Source organism: Schistocerca piceifrons, chromosome X (assembly GCF_021461385.2).
Source record: "Schistocerca piceifrons isolate TAMUIC-IGC-003096 chromosome X, iqSchPice1.1, whole genome shotgun sequence".
Lineage (NCBI taxonomy): Eukaryota > Metazoa > Arthropoda > Insecta > Orthoptera > Acrididae > Schistocerca > Schistocerca piceifrons.
The window spans coordinates 811353528-811369593 of NC_060149.1; positions in this window are offsets into that span (position 1 = coordinate 811353528).

The window sequence follows — 16066 nt, forward strand, 5'->3', positions numbered from 1 at the left end:
GTACTTCGTTTATATGTTGTTGTTGCTGTGGTCTTCAGTCCAGAGACTGGTTTGATGCAGCTCTCCACGCTACTTTATCCTGTGCAAGCTTCTTCATCTCCCACTATCTACTGCAATCTACATCCTTCTGAATCTGTTTAGTGTATTCATCTCTTGGTCTCCCTCTACGATTTTTACCCTCCACGCTGCCCTCCAATACTAACTTGGTGATCCCTTGATGCCTCAGAATGTGCCCTACCAACCGATCCCTTCTTCTAGTCAAGATTCTCTTCTCTCCAATTCTATTCAATACCTCCTCATTAGTTATGTCATCTACCCATCTAATCTTCAGCATTCTTCTGTAGCACCACATTTCGAAAGCTTCTATTCTCTTCTTGTCCAAACTATTTATCGTCTACGTTTCACTTCCATACATGCCTACACTCCATACAAATACTTTCAGAAACGAATTCCTGACACTTAAATCTATACTCGGTGTTAACAAATTTCTCTTCTTCAGAAACGCTTTCCTTGCCATTGCCAGTCTACATTTTATATCCTCTCTACTTCGACTATCATCAGTTATTTTGCTCCCCAAATAGTAAAACTCATTTACTACTTTAAGCGTCTCATTTCCTAATCTAATTCCTGCAGCATCACCCGATATAATTCGACTACATTACATTATCCTCGTTTTGTTTTTGTTGATGTTCATCTTATATCCTCCCTTCAAGTCACTGTCCATTCCGTTCAGCTGCTCTTCCAGGTCCTTTGCTGTCTCTGACAGAATTAAAATGTCATCGGCGAACCTCAAAGTTTTTATTTCTTCTCCGTGGATTTTAATTCCTACTCCGAATTTTTCTTTTGTTTCCTTTACTGCTTGCTCATTATACAGATTGAATAACATCGGGGATGGGCTGCAACCCTGTCTCACTCTCTTTCCAGCCACTGCTTCCCTTTCATGCCCCTCTACTCTTATAACTTCGTTTATATATAATGAACGTAATATAATTTTAAATAATGAGTACTTGATTAATGATTACTGAAGCTGAAAGGTTAGAACGCACTAAACACATCTATAATTGTGTTTAACAAGCAAATGGTCTTGTGTTTTGTGCTGCTTCATACTTAGCACTGTGCTGGTGATGCCTGTAGCGTGTTTTTATCGCCCAGAGAGACATGTTTGATCTGATGTCATAGCAATTCATAAAAAAACATTTATTAAGATTATACTCTCTTGGAAAAAATATTGGTAGTCATAATGGGTTGTAAGTTATAGTGATATAGATAAATACGACATAAATATAGTGGCAGCCACCCTGAGTCGTAAACTGTAGCCGTAAGGTTCCTAAATATACATAAGAAATCTGGCAACTATGCAGGCAGCGCATGTATGCTTCAGGCTCTAGAGCAGCACCATATCTTCAGTTTTTGAATTTCTCGCCATTTTTACACTGAGGAGATAGATGTCATGCGATAGCGACCTGCACAGATACAGATAGTGGTAGTATTGGATACTCAAGGTAAGGAAGGGCAATGCATTGGCGGACCTGTTATTTACACTCAGATGATTCATGTGAAAAAGTGTCCAACACTGAACCGATCACTGACTGGAAGTGGTTATTTTCAGCTACTAGGAGACCATTTCGCGGTTCTAGGCGCTGCAGTCCGGAACCGCGCGACTGCTACGGTCGCAGGTTCGAATCCTGCCTCGGGCATGGATGAGTGTGATGTCCTTAGGTTAGTTAGGTTTAAGTAGTTCTAAGTTCTAGGGGACTGATGACCTCAGATGTTAAGTCTCATAGTGCTCAGAGCCATTTGAAGCATTTCGAGGTCCATCTTTGCAACTGGGCCATAATTGTTCGCAACTGATTTGAATAATATTCTGGACAGTTTGAGCGAATGATTTGGCATCCAGATTGCATGACATGAATCCCATCAACTATTTATGGCCGGCCGGAGTGGCCGTGCGGTTCTAGGCGCTACTGTCTGGAACCGAGCGACCGCTACGGTAGCAGGTTCGAATCCTGCCTCGGGCATGGATGTGTGTGTTGTCCTTAGGTTAGTTAGGTTTAAGTAATTCTAAGTTCTAGGGGACTGATGACGTCAGATGTTAAGTCTCATAGTGCTCAGAGCCATTTGAACCATTTTTTGAGATCATTTTCAGCCATTCATCGACTTCATGTTCCCAAACATGTTACTGGGCCATAATTGTTCGCAACTGATTTGAATAATATTCTGGACACTTTGAGCGAATGATTTGGCATCCAGATTGCCTGACATGAGTCCCATCAACTATGGCCAGCCGGAGTGGCCGTGCGGTTCTAGGCGCTACAGTCTGGAACGGAGCGACCGCTACGGTAGCAGGTTCGAATCCTGCCTCGGGCATGACTGTGTGTGTTGTCCTTGGGTTAGTTAGGTTTAATTAGTTCTAAGTTCTAGGCGGCTGATGACCTCAGAAGTTAAGTCGCATAGTGCTCGTATCCATTTGAACCAACTATTTATGGGACATAATCGAAAGGTCAATTTGTGCACAAAATCATGCACCAGCGACACTTTCGCAATTATGGACGACTATAGAGGCAGCATGGCTCAGTATTTCTACAGGTCACTTCCAACGGCTTCCTGAGTCCATGCCACATCGACTTGCTACACTACGGTGGGCAAAATGATGTCCGACACGATATCAGGAGGTATCTCAAGGCTTTTGTCACCTCAGTATACTAAGGCAACTGACCTAGAAGAGTGGGGGAAGGAGGAGGGGAGATGGGCGGAGGGAGGATGGGGGGGGGGGGTGAAGACCTGGTAACAGTGCAGGCTGTGCTGATACTCTCTTTGATCCACTGCTTTGGTTGCGTTTCACAGCACATGCACATTATTAGGTTGATTTATGTACTGGTATGTTTCTAATTTTCGTTACCTAGGACACTGGAGGCGCAATGTGGGCAAGCACGATCTACATCCCTGTCCATGTTTGGCTTTTCGTAGTTTCCGTAAAAAGAGTAATGCAATTTTGGCGGATTGTTCCTTTCAAAAAGACGCGGTCGATTTCCATCTCTATTCTTGCTCAGTCTTAACTTGAGCTCCGCCTCTAATGGAATGGTCGTAATATCCAGTCTTCCTTTTCTGTATGTTTTGGCTTTATGTGAGTTAATACTGTTTTATCATCCATTACCTCTTACATATACATTATAGACATCTTTGATACATGTTGTTTTCTGATAATGTAGCATTTGATCACTAAGCACCACATATTTACTTCGGAGGTCTTCTGGGAGGTAATCTGTACCTGATTCTTTACTGTAAATCAGTGACAGATGCTCGATAGTACTCAGGTCAGCTGACTGGAAGGAACCCAGGAGATGACAATGTTGCGTACGTTCTTAAAACGGCGGCTCAAAAGCGGTATCGATGTGTATCGGGTCATTTTCATTTCGTGAAAAGCGTGCTTATCAGGAAAAGTAAACATGTACGATAGGATACATTTATCTGCTACAGTGCTGCGTTATCTACAAAGCTGATTATTTCGGGTACAATGAGCAGAACTGCATTGGCATTTTACACTACGAGAATCTAAACTTATTTTGAAAGATAGTCACGGACGTTCCTTAACATCTGGTAGATAATACAGCTAGACGCAGTGTAACTACTTACAGGCAATGATGGTGAAACTTCACTTCGAAGTTAGAAGTTTAGATTCCGAATCTTCGTGAAAGCAAGTTAAATTGGCTGATCTTGAGCATCACCTACTTTTGATTCGGATTTTATATACGCTGAAGAGAAATGTGAAACATTTTATATTTAGAAAAGAACACAATTACAGTGCAGAAACTTATCCTTAGTTACATTATCAGACATATAAATTAGATCCGATCGTGATCAGATTCCAGACCTGTGGGTCATCATTAATTAGCTGAACACTTAACACACTATTGAACAGAGGTTTTAGCATTGATTTTCTACCTATGAGGATCATAACCTTAATTATCAGAACAATTTTCTGAAATATAAAATGAAATCGGAACTCATGTTTCACGGTGGGGCTCAGGAATGTGTGCTCGATTACTTACATGCCCTACTGTTTTCAGCTGACACAACATACACGAGTTCGATTTAAGTACGAGAATATTTCAATATAAACCAAATAATTTTCTTTTTGAACATTAAGACAGTTGTCTAATTACTTTTACCTAACCAAAGTCATCTTTCAGAAATGTGCGGCTTCTGAGGTACGATTAGTTTCATCGAGCTTTTAATGTATTTAATTCCATAGATACAGAAACATATAGATGTTTATCTTTATTTTTTTGCAAGTTTCTTCAACTGGATGTCGTAAGAGTTAATATTACATTTTGGAACGTTTCTCGATATTATAAGGGCCAATCAAATGAAAACGAGACAGATCGAAAACAAGTGAGTAGTTTACTGACTTATATTATTTCAAAAGTAATCCCGGTAACTGTTAATACATTTATCTCACTGCGAGACAAGAAGGTCAATGCCTACACGGAAAAATGTTTGCGATATAATACAATGTACAGTTCGTACCTGTATAGTGATGTGACAAACAATGCTGGCAACTGGTTTTAGAAACCCACGTTGAATGTGTGAATAATATGACATTCCTTAGTCAGGCTAGTGGTGAGTCACTGAAACTAGTTTTAGAGCAGAGTATAGAAAAATATTTCTGATTAAAAACTTGACGGGCTGAGAGGGTATGGTATGTTACTTCGGTGATGACAGAATCTAGCAAAATTTATAAATAACTTGGCAGTATGACCCCATTTATCATGTCGAGTCCCGGCACAGGTGCTATCACCAGCTTGGATGAAGATGTGGCCTACGTAGCGCATTTTTATCGTGGGGTAAGATCCAGTATGTCACTTTTAAAGGCGTGATGGGGAGAAAGTCTCCTAGCCTGCTTAGCACAGGTGATTCTGGAACGGAGAGGAGGAGCTGTGATTCATAGGAAGTGATTGAGAGTGCAATCACTTAAATATTCAGTTCAGAAACAATTTATTTTCGCAGCAGCTTAACTTTACTCGGAATGGTGTCTTAAAGCGGATGAACATTTTTGCAAAAAAACACCCTACCACTACGTGTGTTAGACCTATCCGGTAAGAACTGGTTCCTGAGTTCTACCTTCTGGTATTAGAGACGTGAGCTCTGCTTGTAACTCTTTCCAACAATACACACTCAAATACATTACCCACAACTGGAGACAAGTGCTTGTTCCTCCCTATATTATTTAAGATAGAAAATATTACTGGTGACTATACATTATCGTATACTTTATTCACTACTGGAAACACGTGCAAGGCAGCACTTATTCCTCCCTATACAGGTCAAACCCTGCTGTTGCTTTAAAGATGTCGTCTCCACTTCTGTAAAACAAATTTGTCGATACATATCATGACAGCCGTCATCCACAATCTGGCGACAAATTTCTGGTAAAGAGCATGCAGACTTTAGTAAGGAAGCCACATTTATAATTATGACGTGTGTAATCTAGACGCTTCTGCGCAAAAATTGCAGCGTGTAGCTGGGGTAATGGTCGCATGTTTGTTACGGGGAACGTTTAGTTTCGCGTCAAGCGAGCTAGGTGTCGGGCCAGTATCAGTGTGACGCGCCACGTGTCCTAAGTGGCAGAATGCGAGAACACATGGCGTTTAATTTTACTGTGATGGGATTATGTTTATGTGTGGAGTTAATACGTCGATAAATACGGCCGCGTAGATTAAACGAGGGGGCGCAGGGCGTGCGGTGTAGGCCGTAGGGTCGCGCAGGGGTGTCCAGGGCGCTCGCCCGCACAGGCCGCGCCTGGCCCGCTTTGCAAACAAGGGGTCCAGCCAGCAGCTATGCCGCAGTGTCACTCTTACGCGATAACTTCGAAACTCATATATCACCTACATTCTATTCGCAGCAGTATTACTCACTGGCAGAATTTTCCCCCATTCTCTATACTTCGATGGTTAGAGCTGGTTTTTTATCAAGGAAAATAGCTGCATGTTCGTTCTTATAGAGTGAGGGCAGATATACATGTATTACAGAAACATACGTACACTCCAGGGTCTCGACATGAAACCTCAGTTCACCCGACAAACAGCCAGCCACAGTCTTCCGCAATGCTATTTTCACTTGTTTATTATGTTCAAGAAATAGCCACGAAGACGGATTTGCGTCGGATAATGAAGTCGATGAACCTGCAACAAAAGTAGTTCAAGGTGACTGCTGTTAACATGCGCGTTGTACAATGCGGCTACGACCTCAGAGTGGGGTGTAACTGTTTATGATCCTCTGCATGTACTGCATAATAATAAACTATCTTGGTTTTCGTCATAACACGTCGTTTCAGCACATTTATTTATACTTTTACAAGACACTGAAGTAGTTTGACTTTCGCGTCACACGTATCATCATTCAGAATTTTTCTGTCCCATCAAATATGGCTCTGAGCACTATGGGACTTAACATCTATGGTCATCAGTCCCCTAGAACTTAGAACTACTTAAACCTAACTAACCTAAGGACATCACACAACACCCAATCATCAAATATGGCGAAATCGTTTGTGTTGTACACTGTGTTAGTTGCATTTTAATCTGGCTGAAGTTGCTGGTAACAGGAAGGTACAATAATCGTTAAGAGAGACACATTGCACCAGTCTGCTGCACATTACACTAGGCTCCTTGTTTTGTGCACAAGCAAGAGGTCGACTAGCATTTAGGCTTTCAGCAAGCTGGTATTCATCAAAAATATCCATATTAAAGCGTTAATGCTGATTATGCTAAATTGATCATGGGTGGATTACTTTTTAGCGAAATGTGGAAAATATATTTAAATATTTTAAGTCTTTTTGGTAACGGTAAATGTGTTAGCCGAAATGACATGGTATATCAGTTTACCAAGGTCCATTCATGTAATTCTTCCCGAAAAATCAGTAGTTATAACGCAATAGTAAACTTCATTATTTCGAATGACCGTAAACTCACAGTTGCTTGTGTATGGCACAAATGAGTGTATTGTATCGATTAGACTTTTCAAAAACTAAGTAGCAAAAATAAAATTTCAAGGAATACATTGTAACATTGGAAGGTAAGTTTAATTCATGTATATATATTACGAAACCTCGGAGTTAAGCATGTAACACTAACGTGCCTTCTTGAAAACAGCATTTACGAATCCACGTTTTGCATATAATAGCAGTGACGTTACAACGAATACTGTCACTGTGTATTCGAAACAACGCACGTGTCGCACGTGTCACTTTAGGCATTTAAATTTAATTTCTCCTATCTAAATGTATCTGTTTCCACTTCACAAAACACTTTGGTGGACATTAGGAAATCATCTGTTGAAGTATTTCCATTGTTATTTCGCGTTGAACGTTACAAAAATACAAAATATAAGAAAAGAAAGCTAAAATAAAATATGTATCCTAAATATAGCACACAGAGAATCTTTCCCGAAAGTGGCTACAGAAGATCCGTCTTCAATGTTTCAGGACAAATCATTTATTGTGTTTTCGACAAGGAAGTGTTGAAACTAATACAAATATTGGTTACTTGTCCATTCGTCCAGAGATCATATTGTAGTGACATTAGACGGGTCACCTTAATGAAATGAGAAACATAATTAAAATATTACTAATACATACACGCGGCTTCCAATCTCCTACAGGTCTAGATTAACACGGGCGACGTGCAGAGGGTGGACAGAAATATGGAAACATTAAAAACACATGCCTAATACCGTGTAAGAATACCGTTGCCATTCAAAACAGCTACAAGTGGTCTCGGAATGCATAAATACAGGTCCTGCATGGTTTACAAGGAAACCTTACACCATTCTTCCTGCAAAATAGTGTTAAGTTCATGTAACGAAGATAGAGGTGGATAGCGGTCACGCATCCTTCCCTCCAAAGTAGACCACAAAGACCTAACAATATTCAGAACTGGTGACAGTGGTGGCCGGGGGAGAGGGAACAATTCATCCTCGTGCTCAGAAAACCAGTTATGGATGATGCAAACTGTGTAAAGAGGATCCCTGTCGACTTGCAGCGCAGCATCACCATTGGGTAACAAACATTGTACCACGGGATGGACCTAATTATTCGAAATGGTCATACAATCCGTGGCAGTAAGTTGAGCTTGCAGAGTAACCATGGGGCCCATGGAATACCACGTTACTGCTGCCCAGATCATCACCGAATCACCGCCATGTTTCACTCTTGAGACGTAAATTCGGCCAGAAGTTGGAAACAGTGTGAAACAAGACTCATCCGACGAAATTACTTTCCTCCATTGCCACATAGTCCAGGTTTCGTGACTCTGGCACCACGATCCTCCACTACGGGCGTTTGCATCACTGGTGAATGATTTTTTGAACTGCAGGTTGTCCTGCTATTCCCTGCATCTGGAGCTCCCTTGGCGTATCCTGTGTTGTTTTAGTGCTGACGGCGTTGCGAGTGCGACATTCCCGTCCGCCGCTCGTGGTCTCGCGGTAGCGTTCTCGCTTCCCGAGCAAGGGGTCCCGGGTTCGATTCCCGGCGGGGTCAGGGATTTTCACCTGCCTCGAGATGACTGGGTGTTTGTGTTGTCCTCATCATTTCATCATCATCCAGGAAAGTGGCGAAATTGGACTGAGCAAAGATTGGGTAATTGTACGGGCGCTGATAACCACGCAGTTGAGCGCCCCACAAACCAAACATCATCATCATCATCGCGACATTCCGTTCTGCAGTGACTTTTGCATCTGTCGTCCTCTTTATTTTTTGTCACAGTCCTCTTCAGTGAACGTCTCTCACGATCACGCAACACATACTTCCGTTAGCGTTGTGACTTAGCAGATGTTTTTCTGCTTTCTGTGTCTTCTTCTTCTTCTTTTGCTTGTGCCTTTCTCCCGCGGTTTCGCAGGGTCGGCATTGTTAGGGGCGGATTTGGCAAGGTTAATGTTAAGGGGTGGCCAGATGCCCTTCCTGTCGCCACCCCGTACCTCCCCCCCCCCCCCCCCCCCCCCAGACGGGATTAGTGTACCTAGCTGTCTTCTGCATCTAGTGTAATCCATGGAATAGTGCGAACGTGTTTAGATGTCTGCGAGTCGTGGAACTGAAGCGGGATGTGGGGACCAGCCCTGTATTCACCTAGTGGTATGTGGAAAACCGCCTAGAAACCACATCCAGGCCAGCCAGCACACCGGCCTTCGTCGGCGCATCGACCAGAATCCAGGAAGCACAGTGCATTAGTGCTCTCCGCTAACCTGGCGGGTTTTTTCGGCTTTCTGTGTATACGGTATAAATCTCTGACACTGAGCCTATTAAAAAAACACCAAACATCTCAGCCATGTGTTGAGGACATTGCACAGCTGCCGATCGTGATAAAATACAACGCAACCTGCAGACTTGGCTAGCTTATGTATGTATATTCAAGCATGCCTTTCTCGTGGTGTGTCCATATTTTTGTCCAAACCCAATAGGAAGGTATTGCTGTGTGGGTAATCCTTTAGTATGTCTCATTTTTTAGTTTGTAACACCGAATTAACACACCTCCATAATGAATGTTAATTATTTTCGATGTGTGTGGTACTTTGTAGTTCATCGCAGTCACGGCAGTACAATTGCTTCCCCAGCTAGCTCCAGTTCTTTGGATTGTCCTTTGTTCTGACTTCAATTAACAGTCTCGGGATGGATATTTATGGCAACACTTCAACGATCAAGAAGAGTTGAAGTATTCCACAAGATCGTCACTCTCAAAAAACTGAAAGAACTTTAATTTCTGTAATAGTGTAGGAGATGACTACGAGAAACATTCTGTTCATGCTAGTTTTCATTACGATAAGACTCATGGAAGACTGAGAAAGTAACCTAAGTTCTGCCATCTCCTAAACATAATAATAATAATAATCGCCATCATCATAATAGTCATAATAGTCATAATAATAATAGTGGAAGTCACGCCCGTAGTATGCAACCAACTTTAATTTCTGCACCTTTTGAAATACTCGCCAGGCGAGAAGCTAAATGTACTGCAGCTGTTTCAAGAGTTACACCATGCGAAGCGCTGTGTAGTTATCGAGAATGATGCTGCTGCCACCATTGTATTTATTTTCTAAAGTCTGCCAGTAACTCTCCTTTCAGAACTCCGCTGAAACACTCACTAAACATTTATTTCGCCAGTTGCTCATTCATGCGATGGAATCAAACGAAGGAACGTTGAAACTAACCTTGATTTATTATCTGGCATTAGTCGGTAGCTCATTAGCATAAACTGCCAGAAGTTGTCAAAAGGCAACGCGAGATCAAATACCGTAAATGTTCAGTCATAGTGAACGGTCAATCACGGAATAAGCAATCTGACATACTGCTCAGACGCTTCAGACATTTTGCGTAATATGTCGCTGGCATTAGTCCAATCGGAATACAGGGGCAGGAATGTGTTGGAGGAGTAGAATGCATTAGGCTCCTGCAGCTGTTGGGAAAACCTGGAAACGCATGTTCGGCTGTGGCGCTCACCACTCTTCATTGCGAATATACACAATGACAATCGAATTAGTAAGTAGTTACCTTTCTAAAGGAGTCCTGTTTTAACCTGTATTGTAATGATGGTTACGTACTTTACGTATTAGTGTAATGATGGTTACGTACTTTACGTATTAGTCCACAAACAGTGAACGACTTTCCGTTTCGTTTCATTTCGAATCTGTTACATTCAAAACAGAAGTATGTATGACTCGTCACATTTTACATTTTTTAAATTTTATTTCAGTCATTTCAGCTAAGTTAATCACTTCTTATAGTGTACAAGCGCCAGGACATGTTTCCCACATTACCTTAACCCTCCTGTGTCATTTGTTGCAGATTCCGTACAGACCTGAGTGTATGTGGTGGGGCTAGAGCATGAGGACGCATACGGGTGTTCCCCATTTTATATGACACATGATGTGAAACATTTTCTTACGAGAGTTCCATGGCAAGGGCCAAACTAAAAATAGCTGACTTCACACACTGGACAGAGAATTATTCAACCCCCAGCATCACTCAAACACCGTCTAACAACGCTCCCAGCGTACATAATGGTCTCAGTTCGTCGAGGTAAGCTACACCCAGCTGAAGAAACTCACTGATGTTTAGACACTGTAGGGGCAGAAGGGTGCATATATGTCCGTCAAAGCAGGATCGTATGCGTGCTATCCTGTGCACAGAGCTATTGTCCTCTTTGAAGACGGAAGTGTCCACAGTATATTCATCATGAAGTAGAATAGGTAGGGCAAGACGTGGTCACCGAGAGTGTTGGTTCATATACGCGGTAACATGAATGATTGATCACAAGTCATGGTGCGAGAAACACTCCATAACATCACAGAATCACCGCAGTCCTGAAATACACCCTCCACTCACTGCGGGCTAAGTGCCCTGGGCGCCGGTGAAGTCGAAGCCTTTCCTAAAAGAGGCAAAATCGCGACTCGTCGCATCCATACTACATAACTCCAGTACGTAATGCCGCACAGCCCCATTGAGTATCATCAAGTATCTCGACTTCTACAATTTGCAGATAACTTCGACAGCTTTTTTGTAGGAGAGCTTTAGAAACCGCAGTACTACTCTTCCTTTCATGTACTATTATTCTAAGAAAACGCCACAGAAAGCATTGATGAAAAATTCCATACGCTTTTACCCAGCTTCCTCTACACAAGGTGTGTAGCTCTTCAGCACACTGTAACTGTTCGACTGAAATTCTTACCTCCCACTCCAACCCCCTTGCCCCAGTACCCTCCGACTAGATATGCGGTTAAGATCAACCTGTGAGTTACACATTTCTCTGGTTCACTTTCATGTGGGGTAGTATTAGTAGCCTCACAAAATACTGATGTTCTGGTAACTGATAACTGTTTGAGGTTATGGTGTTTTCGATATTACTCAGAGTGGATTTATTTTTTTCCCTTGCGACTCCCGTAAGTTTTCATGATTTTCGTAAGAGTGGATGTATTGTTAAATCCTACAGACGGTATAATATGCAGATAGGTTCGATTGGTTTTCCAAATAGCAACAATCTTTGGATTATCATTTGTTCTAACTTCCTCCCACCTCCCTACCTGTGGATGAAATGTTTATATAGAAATGAAGGAAGCAAGAAATGTTGAGTTTATCGTCCCATCGACGTCGGAGGAGGCGCCCTACATTGGTTCGAGAAGTATGAGAGAGGGTCTTGCCCATGGTCATTCTAGAAAGTTCGTACTGGTATGTGTCTAAAGTGATTCAAGATAACTTAAATCTGAATGGTCCAAAAGGGACTTGCACCCAACTGCTCCAGAATAGCAGTCCAATGTCTGAAGGACTGTGCTGCTTCATTCTGTATGTCAGGAAGGAAGCGAGATAATCGTAGGAGACTTCTAGTTAGTCCTGTTTTAAAGGTTTCATACTGAGGCCAGGATTCCGGTGCTCTCTTTTATTATTTTGATGCTCCCCTATCCCCTTTCTACCAGTCCCTTAGTACGCTTGCTTCATTTGTGGAATGTATGTCGCAATCCAACACAGGAGTTCTGAAACACTGATTTTACTTATGGATTGTAGTCTACTGTTAGTGTGTGTGATAGTTAACGTAACACATAATTCGTAGATGAACGCCACTTACTTCATAAACCATGTGGCGTATTTTAAGATAGCGTCAGTTATACACTCCTGGAAATTGAAATAAGAACACCGTGAATTCATTGTCCCAGGAAGGGGAAACTTTATTGGCACATTCCTGGGGTCAGATACATCACATGATCACACTGACAGAACCACAGGCACATAGACACAGGCAACAGAGCATGCACAATGTCGGCACTAGTACAGTGTATATCCACCTTTCGCAGCAATGCAGGCTGCTATTCTCCCATGGAGACGATCGTAGAGATGCTGGATGTAGTCCTGTGGAACGGCTTGCCATGCCATTTCCACCTGGCGCCTCAGTTGGACCAGCGTTCGTGCTGGACGTGAAGACAGCGTGAGACGACGCTTCATCCAGTCCCAAACATGCTCAATGGGGGACAGATCCGGAGATCTTGCTGGCCAGGGTAGTTGACTTACACCATCTAGAGCACGTTGGGTGGCACGGGATACATGCGGACGTGCATTGTCCTGTTGGAACAGCAAGTTCCCTTGCCGGTCTAGGAATGGTAGAACGATGGGTTCGATGACGGTTTGGATGTACCGTGCACTATTCAGTGTCCCCTCGACGATCACCAGTGGTGTACGGCCAGTGTAGGAGATCGCTCCCCACACCATTATGCCGGGTGTTGGCCCTGTGTGCCTCGGTCGTATGCAGTCCTGATTGTGGCGCTCACCTGCACGGCGCCAAACACGCATACGACCATCATTGGCACCAAGGCAGAAGCGACTCTCATCGCTGAAGACGACACGTCTCCATTCGTCCCTCCATTCACGCCTGTCGCAACACCACTGGAGGCGGGCTGCACGATGTTGGGGCGTGAGCGGAAGACGACCTAACGGTGTGCGGGACCGTAGCCCAGCTTCATGGAGACGGTTGCGAATGGTCCTCGCCGATACCCCAGGAGCAACAGTGTCCCTAATTTGCTGGGAAGTGGCGGTGCGGTCCCCTACGGCACTGCGTAGTATCCTATGGTCTTGGCGTGCATCCGTGCGTCGCTGCGGTCCGGTCCCAGGTCGACGGGCACGTGCACCTTCCGCCGACCACTGGCGACAACATCGATGTACTGTGGAGACCTCACGCCCCACGTGTTGAGCAATTCGGCGGTACGTCCACCCGGCCTCCCGCATGCCCACTATGCGCCCTCGCTCAAAGTCCGTCAACTGCACATACGGTTCACGTCCACGCTGTCGCGGCATGCTACCAGTGTTAAAGACTGCGATGGAGCTCCGTATGCCACGGCAAACTGGCTGACACTGACGGCGGCGGTGCACAAATGCTGCGCAGCTAGCGCCATTCGACGGCCAACACCGCGGTTCCTGGTGTGTCCGCTGTGCAGTGCGTGTGATCATTGCTTGTACAGCCCTCTCGCAGTGTCCGGAGCAAGTATGGTGGGTCTGACACACCGGTGTCAATGTGTTCTTTTTTCCATTTCCAGGAGTGTAACTATCAGTCACGTCTCGTATTGGCTGATCATACGAAAACGTCAAGAGAATGTAACGATCTGTTATCGAATTGCTTCTGCTTGGTAGAAATACAGACGGAGCCTACTCTACAGCACGACAGTACTCACGTCCACACAGTTCACAACCGTGATTTGGCTCTATGAGATGTAATGTTAAATCTATTTTTTCATCCTGCGGGTCCAGCGGAGTAATCATATATTCCTTGATATGTGAACAACTCGTTTGTACTCGCAGCTGAAGAAACTTTTGGGACATGGAGAGACCACGGTCAGTCGCCAGCAGTAGAACGGGTGTCTCTGTGCCTCTATTTATGCTGCTACAAAAGCTTTGCACGATGAATTTCAGAATAAAGCTTACGAGCTCTGTGTTAAAATGCCCGATTACATCGTTTCGTGGGCAATTGAGAATTCGTCCTTTGTAAAGTTCAGACAAAGTTTGTTTTACCTAAACAAAAATTACTCTTCTTTGTCATATGACATAACGGCTGTGTTGGGTTAATACTGTTTCTAATGCACAGCTCAGGAATTTTCAGGGACGCATGAGGAGTTCATGGTCACAGTCTTTCCTTGTCGTGTCACTGTACACTCTGAGGCAACCTCGTTCAGGCAATAGCACGAGGCATCGTCCCTAGCACGACTGCTTTATTAGCAAAGGTAGAGCAGATATGCCAATATGGCCTTTCTGATTAATATGTTAATTTGTTTAGTCTGGGTGTGTTTTCAGCTATAAATTCATTTCAGTTATCAAATTAGTTAACAGAGTACAAAAAATTCGTTTCACTTCGCGTAATAGAGTTTGAATCAGTAATTCTTTCACACTTACGAACGATGTTAGCTAAATAGGTGCAACAGCTTCTTAATAGAATTGTAATGTGACCTGAGGAAACTTTGAACTAATGCACTTAAAGCCTATTTTATATGTGGGGTGTTCCATAAAGTATTCAAAGTGTTGAAACGGAAATAAGTTCTCTGCTTGAAGGACATACTAACTTGTTTCTAGTCCATTCTTGAACCACTACAGGCAGCAGGAAGTAGATCGCTTACTGAGTAGCTTCCGTAGCATGATAAAAGGAGTCAAAGAAGAGTAATTCGTTTGTGTGTTTATCAAACGATACGAGTGGGTCACTGAAAGTAAGCCGGATGGAACTGATGTTTCCATTCGCGTAATCTCAGATGTCACACAGCACTCGCCTTTTTTCATGCAGTTCATACGGCTCTTGGTCAATACAGCATGATTGACAGTTTCGATCAGTGGTAGTCAACCTGGTCCCTACAGGCCACACTAGTGGGCGTTCCAGCTTTCATTGTGGGCAGTAGGCGGTAGGGGTTTTTAAAAACATCTTCATTAGAATTTCGCAGAACTTTGATATAAAGTGTTTGGGAGGTAATTATTATTATAAGCTTTAACTTGATGTAGCTCTGCTTTATAAATTTTGTAGAGTAAAGTTACTTTCCTACTTTATAAATGACCATTACTGTGGAACCTGTAGGGGGTTAAAAAATTTTCCACTAACAGAGATACAAAAGTGGGCTGTAAGTAATAAAAGTTGACTACCCTGGTTTAGATGATCTTCCGACGATTCAGAATTGCTGACGGTGATGATAATCTTTCCCTCATCTTCCAAAACCTAGCTTGTTTGATTGCCGAGGTACTAAGCACCCCCATTAGTGTACAAGCACATATCTCTTAACGGATGTGCCCAGTGGTCCCTAGAGTACACCGATCAACGCAATCGTTAAAGTCAAATGCAATTTCGGGATTGCCGGAGTGCTTTTGCACAGACAGGAAAGGTTCGTGCTGAGGAAAGGAAGTGCGAGATTATAGCGGGCGGTGAGTCACCAGTAGGAGCTCAGCGGAAACGGAGCACAGTTCGACAACAGCGTTAATTTGCAGTTCGCTCTTAAAAAGTACATTGATGAAGGGACAAATTACCTCATATTCTCTTCATCTCTTTTGGCAAGACTGAACTGC